The sequence below is a fragment of the Perca flavescens genome, chromosome 8 (assembly GCF_004354835.1).
Source record: "Perca flavescens isolate YP-PL-M2 chromosome 8, PFLA_1.0, whole genome shotgun sequence".
NCBI lineage: Eukaryota > Metazoa > Chordata > Actinopteri > Perciformes > Percidae > Perca > Perca flavescens.
Genome location: NC_041338.1, coordinates 9,706,485 through 9,720,759, shown reverse-complemented (window position 1 = coordinate 9,720,759; position 14,275 = coordinate 9,706,485). Strand labels below are relative to the sequence as shown.

The 14,275-nt window shown below is 38.9% G+C and overlaps 3 long non-coding RNA genes across 3 annotated transcripts; all 3 read left to right on the top strand.

Moving 5' to 3' along the window:
• The first annotated feature begins 1,548 nt into the window (after positions 1-1,548).
• Positions 1,549-4,310, top strand: LOC114560472 (uncharacterized). The gene is made up of 5 exons (XR_003693192.1): positions 1,549-1,665; positions 1,966-2,039; positions 2,319-2,398; positions 2,718-2,787; positions 3,064-4,310. It is a non-coding gene; the product is annotated as an uncharacterized LOC114560472 (long non-coding RNA).
• A 5,000-nt stretch (positions 4,311-9,310) lies between these two features.
• On the top strand, positions 9,311-12,005 carry LOC114560531 (uncharacterized). Its single transcript, XR_003693198.1, has 5 exons — positions 9,311-9,351; positions 10,785-10,847; positions 10,976-11,008; positions 11,132-11,233; positions 11,853-12,005. It is a non-coding gene; the product is annotated as an uncharacterized LOC114560531 (long non-coding RNA).
• A 112-nt stretch (positions 12,006-12,117) lies between these two features.
• On the top strand, positions 12,118-13,433 carry LOC114560532 (uncharacterized). Its single transcript, XR_003693199.1, has 3 exons — positions 12,118-12,201; positions 12,367-12,795; positions 13,010-13,433. It is a non-coding gene; the product is annotated as an uncharacterized LOC114560532 (long non-coding RNA).
• The last annotated feature ends 842 nt before the right edge of the window (positions 13,434-14,275 follow it).

The window sequence follows — 14,275 nt, the reverse complement described above, 5'->3', positions numbered from 1 at the left end:
CTATGGACCATAAATAATCATTATCATAGTGTAGCCTCCCCGGCTGAAAGATGTTCTTAATGGTTGGATGGTTTATTCACTCTCTTTGCAGAAATAAACCTAAATTAAAGGCCTAATAAAATATTAAATAAAATTATTCTCCTTTGAACCTTCTGTCACATCCAATATATCATAGTAATTGCATTTATATCTCTCAAGTTACACGTTTCATGTAGCTAAACAGGCTCATTAGCCTGGTAATATTAACTGCAGGCTAATATGTTGACATGCTAGCTTTACTTGCACAACACTCATCTCCAAGTACGTAAAACGTGAACGTAAAAAGTGACGGAAAATACAAACAATATTAGAGGACACACTGACAAACCTTGTGCCCGTATTATAAGCGGACTGCATGTCGACCGCGGCTGCAGCCCGCTTATAATACGTTCGGTTTCGATATTTTTAAAATAAAAGCGCTAGAAAAAGGTAACCAAAATTACCCTTTTCTCTGGCAGATTTTTCTGCCATTAACTTATGTTAGAGCTAACCTAACAACTAAGCTAGCTCTAAGTGACCCAAATATTATTTTGTTTTATTCATTTAATAATCTATAGTAGTTTTCCAGCTTTAGCGCTTTTATTTTGATAAGATATAGGTGCGTCCCGCTGGCGGGGATGAAACGTTTGCCGCCGAATACGTCACTCCCATTTCTTGCGAGATGCTGCCGGCGAACAGCTGGCGGGCCGACTGCTTCACTTTCTCTGGCGGTTGCCTCTGTCTAATGGACCACGGCCAGCTGGCGGCAAGCCGCTTTGAAATACAAGGCTACTCTCAAAATCGACCAGCCATGTTGGTTTGGCATGTTGGGAGTTAGAGTGGAACTGACAGCGTTTTAACTAATTTTAACATTTGAAGCGATTATAAAATCATAATAGCCTATATGTGAATTACATCAAATAGTTTTTTTGCACCAAAGCCATTAGGGTTTATAACTTCTTATTATGATTCTTGACTCTTGATTCCATGATAAGGTAAGGTTTAGGAAATGACATTTAAATTACTTTGAAACTCTGAAGCGATTATACAGTAATATATGTAAAATATTTCAAATTATTAGTTACATTTCTTTGATTTATGCACAACTGAGACACACACTAAAAACTCCTGGTTTATTTCTTCAACCCAGTTTCTGTGTTATTTATGTTGGGTTAAAATCATGGGTTATTTTTTCAGAGAGTAACCATTTTCTGGGTTATAGGATTGGCTTTCTCTCTCTCTCTCTCTCTCTCTCTATGTATTTTTTATTATTATATTGTCATGTCAACATAGTTTATAATATGAACAATCACACTTGTGTGTTGTGTACATTATGATAAAACAGTATCACCATTTGTAGGAGAAATAAATTGACACACCCTCTAAACATGGATATATTAACTAAGAAATAAAGAAGAAATAAATTCATATATTGCCCTTGCCCCTATAACATACATCAGTCTGTCAGAATTTCAGAAGAAGAAACACCTCCTTCCCTCTCTACCCCCGTAGAAGAAGAACGCCCCCTTCCCCCGCAGTTGTTGGAATTTTGAATTTTCTCACAACAGTCTTTGGAAATAACCGTCGCTTCGTGCTCGATCCGTTTTGGCCTGTGCTTCTTCGGTGCAACTTCGTCGTGTATTCAAGGTAAGCGAGTATTTTCACTGTTGATGTAACGTAAACTTTTCTGTCCCCGTTGCTAGTTTAGCACCATTTGCTGAAATAAATGACCATGGCTTAGCTAGTTGCTACGTTGAGACTAGCTAATTCTGTGGTTGGCATGTAAACGCGGCTATCGCGACGCAACACAATAATTGACTAATGTTTACCAACTGTGCCGTGCTTATACAGTGCTCTACTTGTTGAAGTAGTGAGAGTTAGCTAAAGAAGCGGGTCAAGTCTTCGAATTGTTGCTAACCTCAAGCTATATTGCTATGTTTTCTCCAGGTTATTTTGAATGGACAGCTTCGCTGATAAGCTAACGGAGTGGCGGCTGTCTGAGCTGATAGAGAATTTTAGAGGTGAGCATTTTACTCTTACTGCCCTGACATAATCTCTCTATACCTAAACATTTTTCTTTAATGGGGCTTGAATGTGTCGGTGGAAGATTTTGTGAAAGTCACAACTTCTTCGACAGTGGGGTATGCATATCCATATAACCCTTATAGTTAAAGATACTTGTGCCTTGAAATTCAATGTCTCTGATATTTTCAGATTATTTTACTTCTGGAAATCTTTAAATATCTGGAAATTTAAATCTGTAATGTAACTTGTTTACTGAAAGTGTTTAACATTTACAGGCCATCCACAAACATAAAAGAGGCCCTGGCGCTATCATTGGTTTAGACATTCCCTGAATGATGCATCAGACATTGGCTATGTGAGTTTAATTATCTTGGTTCATATGGAATTTGATGCTGATTTTTTTTTTTTTTTTTACACAAAGATGTGAATGCACTTAATAAGAAATGGTGTCTAATGAGATGAAGCGGTCATACGAGACATAATATAGTGTATGTGTACATGTATCATTTTGCTTTTAACCCTTATTTCTCTTATCAGTACCTGATGTGTGTTATCTCTACCGCTAAACTTTATAAAAGATTAAAAATGTCCCTCTTAGATATGGAAAGTTGTCTTTTTTTTTCTTCCAGGAAATATGGTATTTATTTATTTATTTATTTTATGTAAATTTCCAGAGACTCCTGAATGAAAACCAAGCTCTGAGGGAGGAGAACCACGCCCTGAGGGAAAGCAATGCACGAGCAGGTGAGAACATGCACTCAAAATTACCATATACCTTTCATTTTGTAGCTTTGGATGACAGCGGCTCAGTTCAAGAGCAGGTGAAGCAAGTTGGGACAATGTTGAAGATGTTTGCTTGCACTTGGCAATCAGGTACAACTTGCAAACACCTGTGGTTGTTGGTTTAATTCCCACTGGGGCCACCTGTACATGTAGTAGACCTAGATATAAATGTCATAGTTTAGTAGTTGAGGGACCAGGACTGACTACTTTATTCTTTTATTCTGGGAACCCCTGTAGGTGCAGATCAGACCCTAATTCTGCGACGTCTTGGAGATTTTGGCGATGTTGTGCGTAGCATGGACAACAAAATGGAAACTATGCAGCAACATTTCAGTGCCAATGTGTCTGTTGGAGAGCCACTGATGAGGCGGTCCAGGTTAACGTTACGCGTTACCTGAAAGGAGCATCTGACCGTGAAGGCGGAAAAAAGGCACCGCACAGCTGAGAGGGACCCACAGCCGACCCCTTAAACCTAGGCTGACTACTGACACCCCCGCATCACTGACAACTGGAACACTGTCTTTATCCTGCAGTCAGTAACATCAAGAAGCCAGAAGTGCCAGACTACACTCACCCAATCCACACTATTCACACTGTGGAAATTATTTCTTCTTCTTCTTCTATGCCCCATGACCTTGCCTTGAGGGCAGCGCCTTGAATGGATATGGGATGGTGAGGTTGTTTGTCCTTTATACAGGTGCACGAGGGATCACTCAAGATATGCCCATTTTGCCCTGCCTCATTCTGGAGATCCCGTAGTCAGGCTTGAAAGACTGATTATCATTACTTAGACTGTCCTGCAATTCTTAGCCCACTACCCCACACAGACCCCAACCACTCCACACATTCTGATTGGCTGTGTTCTCTACAGCCAGATTTCCTGCTGTTAATTGTGTTTGTTCCCACTTGTTGTCATGTGTAAATTTAATGTCAAAATGTATATTACCTGTTATCCTGCACATTCTTTGATACCAAAGATCTCAATTACTTCCTATACAATTTACTGCCTATTTCATTGTTACAGTGCTTAACTATTGTATTTATAAATATAGCTTGTAAATCCTAGATTATACCTCTAATACTGATATCTGCACATTATCTGTTCTGGTACCAAATATTCTACTTAACGTGACTTTAGTATTGGCTTATTTCATTCCGTCAGTGCTTAACAATGGTATTATAGTTTGTAAATCCTATTTCATACCTGTTACTTGATATTGCACATTAACTAGTACCAAAATTCTACTTTCATTCCATCAGTGTGCTTAACTGTTATTCTATTAAAAATAGCTTGGAAATCCTATTTTACCAAATATTCTACTTACTCTGTTTTTAACATTTGCTTTTTTCGTTCCGTCACAGTGCTTAACTTTTATTCTATTGTTAAATAGAACTTGTAAATCCTTGTGTCACAAGTCAGCATTGCAGTTATAATGGTCTGTTCTACTACTGTTTTTACCTCAGAGTGTGTGTGTGTGTGTGTGTGTGTGTGTGTGTGTGTGTGTGTGTGTGTGTGTGTGTGTGTGTGTGTGTGTGTGTGTGTGTGTGTGTGTGTGTGTGTGTGTGTGTGTGTGTGTGTGATCTGACACGTCTTGTTTCAATGACAGTTACTGTACTTTGAAATGTGGAATTAAAACTTCAAATGGAAATTTGACTGGTTTGATCAATCATTATTCTTGATAAACTGCATGGTATAAATATAAATAAATATATAATAAGCGGCGGCAGATCGCTCGAAAATAGCGTTTGCCTCTGACTGGCCGCCTTTGGTATAATGGCGGCGGAACGGCGGTTGGCCCGCGGGCCGGCCTCGGAGCGAAGGCGGTAGGAAGGTGGCAAACATGTTTGCGATTACGCCATTCTGACGCTTCTACTCTCTCTGGAGCACCGCCGGTAGTCCGCCGACTCATTGCTATCTGGGATTGTTTCCTCTAATATTGTTTGTATATAAAAAAATAATATTGCCGTTGAAGAGTTTTAAAGATTTGGAAGTGAAGTAAAGCTAGCATGTCAACATATTATCCTGCAGTTAATATTACCAGGCTAATGAGTCTGTTTACATGAAAGAGTGTAACTTCAGAGATAGAAATGCAATTAATATAGTATATTGGATGTGACAGAAGGTTCAACGGAAAATCATTTTATATTTAATTGAATATTTCATAATAATTAAGGTGGATTCCTGAAAACAAGTGAATAAAAAAAGGTGAAGTAACACTCAATTTAAGCACTCAAAGGGAAATGTACAATAATTTATGTGTAAAAGGGGTACAATGAAAAATGTATGGATATACACTACTGGTCAAAGGTTTGGGGTCACTTAGAAATTTCCATTCCAGACAGAATACCAGCAGAGATCAGTTGCATTTTTTTTTTTAATCAGGGCAGCAGTTTTCAGATTACATTATGTGCTTACATAATTGCAAAATGGTTCTCGACTGTTGTAGACAGAAGTGGCTGAAGAAATGCTTGAAATTCCATGCTTTTTGGTCTAAACGTCATACCCAAATTAAAAGTGGTACAGCTCCCATATACTTTGACACTTAGGGGTGTGCCTGATATCATTGGAAAGGAAACACTCAAGTTGTGTCAGGGTGATTCTAGGCCTTACTGACACAGAGTTACAGAGGCTAGAATGGAGATTTTTTATTTCTGTCCAAGTTATAAATCTGTAAAATTATTAAAATACACTGCTGTAAACACATCTGACAGGTGACAGACAACAATTAGCCACGTCTCAGCTTACTACAGAAAAAAATTCAGAAGCTAAAAGACTCAAAAATGGATTTTATATGAATTCTTTTCTACAAATATGTCTGTGCGTTTTTTTATTTCTATTTGGAAAGTGCAAATAAAAAAGCCAAAAAACTACAAAATACAACACTTCTCAAATACACAAACAAACCCACATCAATCACCTTTCCAATGATATCAGGCACACCCCTGAGTGTCAAAGTATATGGGAGCTGTACCACTTTTAATTTGGGTATGACGTTTAGACCAAAAAGCATGAATTTCAAGTGTTTCTTCAGCCACTTCTTTCTACAACAGTCGAGAACCCTTTTGCAATTATGTAAGCAAATAATGTAATCTGAAAACTGCTGCCCTGGTTAAAAAAAACAATACAACTGATCTCAGCAGGTATTGTGTCTGGAATGGAAATTTCTAAGCGACCCCAAACTTTTGACCGGTAGTGTATATAAAGTAAAAGTATTTATTTTAGTTTTAGTTTTATTTGTTTTCTTAGCTCTTACCACTGTAGAGGCTTAAGGCATGTTTGAAACTGCAAATAAAAAAAAAGGTCTTTGTGAACCATTGGTTAAAGAGAGCCAGACCATCTTTCAGCCGGGGAGGCTACACTATGATAATGATTATTTATGGTCCATAGTATACTGTGATCTATATACAAACATTTGAATGCTGTGATTGCTGGCTGTCAGATGCATCAAAGCATTAATATTCTGGACACAATCTAGATAATGGATAATCATGATCATCACTTGATATAGCTCTGAGTCTTCAGTGGAGAGAAAGAGGAAAACTGACTCAATTTGAATGTGTGTGCATAACAGGTTTTTATGAAGATTTTATGTTTCATAATAATGTAAATAGCATCTTACAAACCATTGAACAATAAATCAATCAATACCTTAGTTAACATTAACATTTGTAAAATTATAGTTTTTCATTTGTATATTTCCAGTTTAGGCTTTTTAATACATGAACTAATGTTAAAATATACACCTTAGTTAAATGTTATTAATAAGTAGTTAAGGCTTGTTACTGCATGCACTGTGCAATGTGACATCGAAGTGACGTCTTTTCTATGTAATTTTTGGACGTCCAATTTTGGTCCACTGAAGGGGTTGTATAACGTACGTCTAATGTTAACGTCCGTGGGACCTCCATGTAAGGGCTATTTATAGTCCAAATGTGGTCGTTTGTGGACGTCTTTTTTCAACGTCAAATTTAGACTAATTTTAGACGTTTTTATACTACTTCTATAACTGTAGTCCCATGTTTCAAGTGGGTGGAGGACATGTTTTCTGTACCATGTGATAATTTTCCTGTGTAGTTTTGTTTGGCTCAGCAGCTAGTTTCAACAGGAAATGCATTACACCTTTGTATGTGTCTCCATTTATCTGCTGAGCCAATCAAATGGAGTTTTTGGAAAATGATCTGGAACAGTTAGTATGCCACCTTGTTAAATGGGACTAGATAATTTTCCAAAAATCCCATTTGATTGTCTCAGCAGCAGATAACTGGAGACGCATACAAAGGTGTAATGCATTTCCAGTTCAAACTAGCCGCTGAGCCAAACAAAGCTACAGGAAAATTAACTGGCACAGAACACATGTCCTCCACTCTCTGGAAATATGGGACTACAGTTATACACATACACATACAAATAAATCACAATTCATTACTGCCATCAGGGCTCTAGAGTGCGACCAAATTTGGTCGCACACAAAATTTGTAAGGGTGCGACTAAGATTTTTCCTAGGTCGCACCGGTGCACCTAACGTCCTCGCATCCGCTGCCTCTCCGCGAACGAAGCAATGTCGTTTATATCGATGTTTTAATGTTGCGTTACATGACCCATTCCTTCTGTAAAGCCGTGCCTTGTTTGGATCTCTCCTCTGCGCAGCCCCGCCCCTATTCACACACACACGGCTCACCTGCACCATGGAGAGACGTAACGCCGCAGGTCCAAACTGCTTACATTTGTCTAGTTTTAATTGTTATTAACACAGCTGTATATTGTTAAGTATGAGAGGGAAACCTGTATTGGTACCAGTGTTTCTGCTGGTAACTCTCTCACTACGTTTACATGCAGCCAATAACCCGTTCAAAACCGGAATATTAGCAATAACCCGGCCATGTAAACACCGGCAAAAACCCGAATATGCTCATATTCCAGTTTTTAATAACCCGACTATGCTACCTGGGTTACCCCTTTTCTAACCCGAAATTTTGGTCATGTAAACGCATATCGGCATATCCCCATCAAAAGGAACACTGATTTGTGTTCTGCGCATCCCCACTAACACAGAACGTTTAGGGAACGTTGGGGAACGTTAGTTTTTGGTTCTCTAAAGGTTAGTTTTTGGTTTGGTTCGAACTAACATTTAGGGAACGTTCCCTCAGGGTTATAACGTTCCCTAAACGTTAGGGGAACCAACCAACTGAAACGTTCTCCTTTGGTTGCACTGTTACTTCCACACAACGTTCCCGTTTGGTGGTTTTTGGTTGTTCTGAGTGCGGTTTTGAAATGTTTATTTAAACCGGCTCCATTCACGTTTTTGAAGTAGCATATAAAAGGTTTGCAGTCACTTGATTTAGATTCACTCAAAAATTATTGGTGTTATAAAATCTAAGTAAGATAAACAAGCAAGATAATATATTTATGTTTAGGCTGATATCAATTTTGCTAAAAACTATACTTTTTTAAACTAAGACAATTCACTTCTTTCATTTCACTTCTAACAAGTGGCTCAATCAGTTCAGTGTTTAAATCCAACCGTTACACCCCTCCGCCAGTAGGGGAAGACCGTGCCTCTGCTCTCAGGTGACCGATTCAAGTACTGTTCTCCTGACTTCCGTTTGATACGATATACACGGACAAAGAAAGAAGATTCCATTTGCTTCGCCAAACGATCTCATGAAAAAGTAAGTGAAATACGTTACAGTTTCATGATGTTATGGTTGTAATTAGAGATGGCCCGATACCACTTTTTTGCTTCCCGATACCGATTCCGATACCTGTATGGATGTGATATGATTTCTATCTCGGTTGTCTGTCTGGCTCAGGTTAAACTCTTTGTGAAACATGAACAAACACAAACAATGAATGCCGTAGAACTTTCTTTTATTCTGCAGTTTGACAGTCAGTTATAACGGAAAAAGAACATAAATAAACTACTTTAATGTAGATTTTCTTTAGGGCTTTATTACGTGGTATCGGATCGATGCATAAACTCCAGTACTTCCCGATACCGATACCAACGTTTTAGGCAGTATCGGAGCCGATACCGATACTGGTATTAGTATCACACAAAACATGCAGGTGAATGGTTCCAGTAATCCTACTGCTCCGAATAAGTGACAAAATAACGCCAATATGTTCCTATTTACATGTTGTGATTTGTATAGTCACAGGGTGTACAAAAAACAACGTAACATGAGACACAGCCATCTTCTATCCCTAAACAAACCGGGAACTATATTCTCAGGCGGAAGAATATAGTACTTTGGCGGAGTGATATGCAAGCCTGTCTGAGAATATAGTTCCCGGTTTGTTTACTGTTAGAAGATGGCTGTGTCTCATGTTACATTGTTTTGTGTAGACGCTGTGACTCTACAAATCACAACATGTATATAGGAACATGTTGGAGTTATTTTGTCACTTTTGTCACAATTTGGAGCAGTAGGATTACTGGAACCATTCACCTCCAGGATCTGTGCTAGGCTAAGCTAATGCTGGAGCCGTCAGACAGCGTTACAGCACGCACGGAGATGAGAAGGGTATGTATCGACTTGTCTTACTCTGGGGGTTACGGTGAATAAGCTAAATTCTCAATAAGTTGGCGTGTTCCTTTAAATGGACTGCAGATATATTGCGCTTTGTTTGCTGCTGTGCACGACGTGTATGCTTTGCCGCATTGTATGTTGTGTGTCATCGTGTTAACCTGCTTGCGTTGTTGTTACAAATAATACCTACATACCTGCTCTTTCAATTAGTTTTAGTGTACAGTACATACATGATAGCCAGTACAATCAGTCATTTTAGGCAAGTCACTCGGCGGCCATCTGGCAACGTACTAGGGCTGAACGATTAATTGCATTTGCGATAATATCGCGATATGTTAAAACGCGATTTCCTAATCGCAAAGGCTGCGATTTGGTCTCAATTTGATGACTTGCGAGAGCAAATCAGTCTGCACTACGCAGAGAATGCTTCAACTTAGCACGCTAACGCTACACTGTACCTTGAGCTGATCTCTGTCATTCAAACAATTCTGAGTTGAAGTTTAAAACTTTTACAGCCATTTTAATAAAATGAAGGGTTTTGCTCGGGCTCGAGTCCATACATGCAGTTAATGGATACAGGCACGCAGAACTGAAGGCTCGGTTGGCAACGAGCTAGCTCTGATTAGCGGTTAGCTCCGGTTAGCGGTTAGCTCCGTTATAAAGATATGGGTGGAGGAGCTGCCACTGAGAGGGGTAACAACCAGACTGATAAATGACGGTTCGGGGAGCTTTCACAGCAGCATGGCCGCGGTGTTTCAACGGTTTTATTAGTACAGTTAATCCCACGGCAAGACCACCAGCAGCTAACGTGAGGATAGCCTCTCTGAGCTAGTGCAGTGTTGACGGTGTCATGCACACGGCACGCAACTTCACGAGGGGGAGGGGCTGGAGGCAGCTCCTCTCTGTGCACTGTAAAAAAATGTGTGTGTGTGTGTGTATATGTGTGTGTGTATGTATGTATGTATGTATGTATGTATGTATGTATGTATATATATATATATATATATATATATATATATATATATATATATATATATATATATGTGTGTATGTATGTATATATGTATGTATATATGTATGTGTATATATATGTATGTATATATATGTGTGTGTATATATATATATATAATATGTATGTATGTGTTTTTACTTATTTAACTGTCTAGTGTGTAATTGTGTGTTGTTCATACTATACAATGATTTATTGTTTGTCTTTGTTGAATAATACAGAAGACAGAGCTTAAAAAAATAATCGAATATCAAATCGCAATCGCAATATTTGGGGAAAAAAATCGCAATTAGATTATTTTCAAAAATCGTTCAGCCCTACTGTCACATACAATGTTTATGTTGTAATGTTTATGTTTACACTGTATACATTCAAATATTTTTGCAATCAGTACAAATTGTATGGTCTTTTATTTCAGATGAATCCGTTCCACAAGCAAGAAAGCATTCCAGGACGGAGTGTGTGTCTGGAAGCCCTGTCTGTAAGTTAACATTTATACATGAATTTAAGAAACCAGAGTCCTATTCCTACCATGGAACTACTGACCCTCAACCTGGTGCTTATCATGTGACTGTTCTGATGAGTTTGTCTCTTCCTGCCTTTTTTCAGGTCAGTAGACCTCACTTCCTCCACCACCTGCATGTAAGTTTTTTTGTTTGTTTGTTTTTTGCAATTGTCTAATGTAACAGAATAGTTATGCAATGGCATTTGCAAGAAACCTACCATAACTGAACTGACCAATATTCATATCTACTTTCTTTTTAGATGAGTCAACACCACACAGGAAACCAGCCGGTCGCCCAGAGCTGAATGGGTGTATTCTAACGCAAGCTCGGCCTGCCACTTCATCTTGGGACCCAGTTGAAGGTACAGTGGCTTTTGCATAACTTAAATTAGAACAGAACTGACTTCTCTTACGAAATGAGATTGTACAAGCTCTCCACTTTTTTCCACGTGTATAATTTGTATGTTGTCTTCGCTACAGTGTAGCAACTGCAGCTATTCAAACTCTTTCTGAAAATGACGAGTTGAGTTGTAGTAAGCTTCTCAAGCTGTTTACTGTGGTTCTTTACATCATGTCACAGACAGAAGAGTGAAAACTGTAACAAAAAATAAGATACAAATTGTTTAATCTTATGTAAATATGTAAATAAATTTAATTTATATGTTTTTAATTACAGTCATCAAATGCCCTTTTACTGTAAATATGCATCTTAACATTTACATTATAATTAAAACAATGAAATTATCAACTTACGATATTGCCTCTGCAGCATTTACGACGTGGATTGCAATGGATGACGAAAGCATGTTGGCTGATTCTACCATCTTTCTCTAACCACTAACAGGAAACTAACCCCTGACCCTGGAACTCCTTAGGCATGAAACCATTTCAAAATAAAAGCTTGTACAAAATAAAAGCCTATACAATATAATGCCTAATGCCTAAAAGGCGACACAATTTGTGTTTCTATATGTTTTACAGCAACTTTTCCTAACAAGCCCGGAGGTTCGACCGGAGGTACGGCCATCCGTCGCATGCTACGGCGAGTGGCAACCAATGATGTTCTAAAACTGTATATCCTGCGGGGCAGAAAGGGAAAGAAAGCCTTCCAGGACCTGACTATCTGCAGGGTTATAACAGGCAGGTGTTATTTTATTGTTCACATCAGTATTATGCTTAGCTTGGCTAATAAGAGGTTTTAATTTGACTTGTAATGTTGCTTCATTTTGACTTCTACTCTAGCGGTCTCCCAGAAAAACTTCCCCGCGCTGACTGCAGTAGACGTGGAGGACTTGATTGGGCAAGTGCTGAAGTTTGCCCCACACAGATGGTAAATTGAAATTCTTCTGTGATGTTAATAATAATCAATAATCAAAAACTATCAATATTTGTGATCAGAATAAAAACAGGGTTGTTAGTCAGGCAATTTGTCTTGCTTTTGTTAATGTGTTTATTCTTAGTATGACATATCAAACTGTTGTTTCTTTCTTTTTAGGTCAGCTGAGAAGGACTGAGCCTTCAAAAACCATGGAGCTCTATTTTTTTTTTTTTGGAAGCAAGAGCTGTTGGCCATCTTCTACACTGCTGCCATCCTCCTGCCTCTTGCCCTCTGGCGGGCGCTACAGATCCCTGCACACAAAAACAATCAGGCACAAGAACAGCTTCTTTCCCACTGCCATCACTCTACTGAGCTGCTGATAAGTGGGCTCATCCCCACTTTGGCCATTCACCTACACATTACATACTTTATCATTCCAATATGCATCTTGCACAATACATTTGCACTATTACTTTGCACTCTACATTCTTATCTATTTTGTATTTTTTTTATTCTTCTTTGTGTGACAGGATGAGGTTTGCCCCTCTCCCTTACATGTGCACGAGAGTGCATAGCCTACCTGTGTTGCTGGCGTTGGGTGTCTCGGTAAGCTGCATTACTCCCTGTTTCGACCCATTTGGGCGTTATCAAGAGCTGACATAGGTCTTATTTGTTATAGTGTGGGCCGCTGCGTGCGTGCGCGCGCGGAGTGGGTGCCCCCGCCGGGGTCTGAGGGCGGCATGTCCTGTAAGTTGCTGTGTCTGCCTGCTTGCTTTGAATTCATTGCGGTCCTGTTTTAACAGTGTGTTTCACAACACAGCTGGACCATGCTGCAGTCTCATACATGCTGCTGTGGGGCTATCGTGGTGCCACAACCGATTAAAGGGCCAGTGTTCCCCCGGCGCGTTCTTCAACCCACTGGTGCTGTTCTGGATACTGGAAAAGCTGTTCTGGATACTGGCAAAAGCTGTTCTGGATACTGGAAAAGCTGTTCTGGATACTGGCAAAAGCTGTTCTGGATACTGGCAAAACTGTTCTGAACTCTGGTAACCCTGGTCTGAATACTAGTGCAAGAAGTGGTTTGGATATATTCTATTAACTGTTGTACATATTGCATGTGGGTTTTTCTTGTTATTTGATTTTGTTTATTGTTTTCTCATTATGCATGATTGTTTATTTTTTTTTAGTTTTTCTTGAGTGTCATAGGCCATTTCGCTTTGCCACATTTGTATATTGCAAATTAAAGTTTGAAATCCCATCAAGTTTGCCTGTTCATTCATTCCTGCTAATATATAATAATTCATTCCTGCTCATGCAGACGGTTTAAAGTAATAATAAAATTAGTATCATTGTTGTTAAAGTTTATTAAAGGTTAGGGGAATGTAAAAAAGAACGTTAGGGGAACGTTCCCTGAAGGTTGCAACATTAGAACGTCCGATGTAACCAAAAACGAACGTACCCTGAACGTTCAACCAACTTTCCATAATAACCAAAACCCAACCAAACCTAACCTTCAGGGAACGTTCGCGCAACCAAAAACGAATGTTCCCAGAACATTCTGGGAACATTTGTTTTTGTTATTGTTAGCTGTGATGTTCTATTCGCAAGGAATCTTGGTCTTTTGAGTAGAGGAACTTCTTGTATGCGCCAGAAAACATAGTTATAATAATAATTAATCTTTTTATTTATATATATATATATATATATATCAATGCAGAAAACCTGCATGCAGTATACTGGAAGTAAACAAGAAGTAGAGGTAAACATGGCGAGACGCAGCACAGCACCACACTTTTGGAGCGAAGAGGAAACCAATTTCTTTATTAGTGTGGTGAAAACCATGAATATAATGTCTTTAGTTGACGGCAGAAAGTACCGAGATAGTGAGATTTATAAGAAGGTGACCAAAAAGTTATTGCGTCTTAAGGTTGTCCGTACATCCAGACGCTAACCGTGCGTCGCCGTTTACATCGGGATATTGCCAATTGATTACGAGACGCTTAACGCTTAACGTCTTGCGATTTAAAGTCCTCCACAACGAAATACAGTCACTAATTACACCGTTTAGCTGTATTTTAACCGGACC